This window comes from Bidens hawaiensis, unplaced genomic scaffold, assembly GCF_021521415.1.
Source record: "Bidens hawaiensis isolate Kalapana, Puna unplaced genomic scaffold, B.hawaiensis_p1.1 tig00032348_1, whole genome shotgun sequence".
NCBI lineage: Eukaryota > Viridiplantae > Streptophyta > Magnoliopsida > Asterales > Asteraceae > Bidens > Bidens hawaiensis.
This window is the reverse complement of record NW_027495487.1, coordinates 51,745-54,643: the sequence shown is the minus strand read 5'-3', so window position 1 is coordinate 54,643 and position 2,899 is coordinate 51,745.

Genomic DNA, 2,899 nt, shown 5'->3' with positions numbered 1-2,899 from the left:
ATCAAGGTTAAAGCTAGTATTATCACTTGCTTCATTGAAGTACCATGTGAACTCTAGAAGTTAAGTGACAAAATTCATATTAATAGTTTATCTTCTTTTTAAACTTGTTGGCTTCAAATGTCAAAATTCACCCAATTAAACATATATAAAATATTTTAATATTTTTTAGGAAGCTGGAGGTGGTGGCGATCGTGGTGGTGGTGACTGCCATGGTGGTGGTGGTGGTGGCAGTGCAATATGTCACATAAGCATGCCACATATATGCCAAATAAAAATGTCACATCATGAAAACTAACGACGTTAGGATTTTGTTAGCTAGGGTTCATTGGTAAAAAAAAATATGATAAAAGGTGGGACTGTCATTAGTCATTTCATTAGTTATGATCGGTAGTGGCCAAAAGGTGATAGTTGAGATTATTTAAAACCAATATTTACTTTAAAAGTGGTGTAAATTCTTATTGACACAATGTTTGATTAAATAAACTAAGAACAAACACAAATCTCTTCAACAACCTACAAAACTTCCACTTAACAACAAAATTCGTTCTAATTAAGGGGGGGGGGGGGGGTATTAACTTAGGGTTTCTAATTGTTAGATGAAACGAATGATTTTATAAATAAGGTGAGAAAAGAGTTTCTCAAAACGGTTTATTATCATTATAGCGTCATTTACAAATGACAGCTTCCAATTATTACCCATTTTAAAATATAAAAAAGAAATAAAAAAAAATCTACAAAACTTCATAATACAAAAATTTACGTATAAAATATTAAAAACGTATACATTGTCAATAAAAAATAAATTTTTAAAAACTTAGTTTTACATATGATCATAAAATTTTTGTTCATATAATTCATAAACTAGTAACCAGCGGGCCTTGCCCCAACGGCCAGGAACATGATGGATGACCCAAGTGTCCCGGGTTCGAATCCCGATTCCAACCGGACTTTTCCAAAACATTAAAAACTTGTCGTGCCTTCGGATGGGGTGAGCAAACTGGGTTTTACCGGGAACGCCAAGCCAACCTTGGACGCCAGCGTGGATCCCAATCATGTCAACATAGCTGGCCTTAGTGGGGTGGTGGGGTGCGACTTGGTCGCGCAGTGCTAGCTTAACTATGAAAGTCACCGTTCCAAAAAAAATCATAAACTAATATAACTTCTATTATAATTGATAATAATAAAAACTAATTAACAAATTAAATGTTCATTTAATACACAACAATAACTAAACTACAAAATCTATAAATACATACAAAATAATAAGAAAATCACAAACTAAACATCATACTAGAAAAAATATAATAAATTAATGATTAACCCAAAAATGAAATGATAACACATGACGTACCCATTTCAGGTAGACGTAGAACTAGAATTGGCCTATATAAATTCAAATACATCAATTTATTAAATGCCCAATTCACTATCAAGCACTAAATACATATTTTAAACAACAAAAATAAAATATTGTGCTACATTAATTGATAGACACATGAGAGCCCATTTTTGGTGATCCATTAAACAACATATACGTCTACATCACCAACAAATCATAACAACTCAATAAAAACAAAAATAACACAAACCATGTAAATTTATTTATACATTCATGTATATTAAGACGAAAATTCGCATCTTAAATAACAAAATGTTAGGTCACGTTAACTACTAGACAAATGAGGCCCATTTGAGATATAAACAAAAAACAAAACAAACTATATTTTAACTATAGCTAATAAATATAACATATTTTATAAGTTCATGTAACATGTAAGTTTAATACCTAAACACATCCTACATGAAAAATATACATAAACAATAATTAAAAAAAATAATTATTTAAAAAAAAACTAAAACTAACCCGTGTAACAATCATATCCTCAAACCATTACCTGGAAGTGCATGCAATATCCAAAGATCGTTCACGCGCCGACAAGCTTCCGTTCACATTTAAGACATACATAAATAACGTACAAATCATACATGGCATACACTTACCATTTAAGGTAAGTGTATTAACTATCAGGTCAAGTATGCACAAGCCCCGAAAACATAAAAAAGAATGGGGCTAGAAACTCACCTGAATTTGGTTACGTTCACCGTTAATAGTTATTCCCTTCTTTTGTTCTGCGCGACTAACTGTATAACAATTACACGTATCAATTAAGTATCACTACCCATACCGTGTTTCTAGTTTAATTATTACCCTCAACGAACAGGGGTCCGGGGGCAGCGCCCCTAGCAGCGGGTATCTAGGGGCGGCAGCCCCTAGAGGGGTCCAAGGGACAGAGCCCCTGGCTGGGGTTAAGCTGCCAGGTCAGGTTGGAAAAAATTTATTTCCATTAACTGTCTTAACACATTTTCTATTAGGATTTTAAGTTATTATTTATTTGCTAACTCAAAAGTTCGAGGGCATTAAATCATTCTTTTCTAAGTCCATGGACCATTCTATAATTCTTTTAAACTTCTAATTCGTTCTAGTCCCATAACGAATGGGGTTCATAACGAATGAACCCATTTGTTACTTCATAACGAATCTGCCTTCATTAAGAATTCACTATTATAACGAATTGTACCTTATAACGAATTGGTCATCATAACGAATTGGACATTATAACGAACTGGTCATTATAACGAATTGGACCTTATAACGAACGGGTCATCATAACGAATTGGACCTTAACGAACTGGTCATCATAATAACGAATTGGACCTTAACGAACTGGGGCTAGTTCGTCATTCTTTTATTAATGAATCAATTCACGAATTAAGGCTAGTTTGTTAAACCTCCGTTAATAAATTAGGGTTAGGTTAGAGAATGTAAGAAACATTCTCTGACATTTCGTTAACCTCGTACCCGCCGTCACCTCCGGAAAAACGAACAATGGTCGGAAAA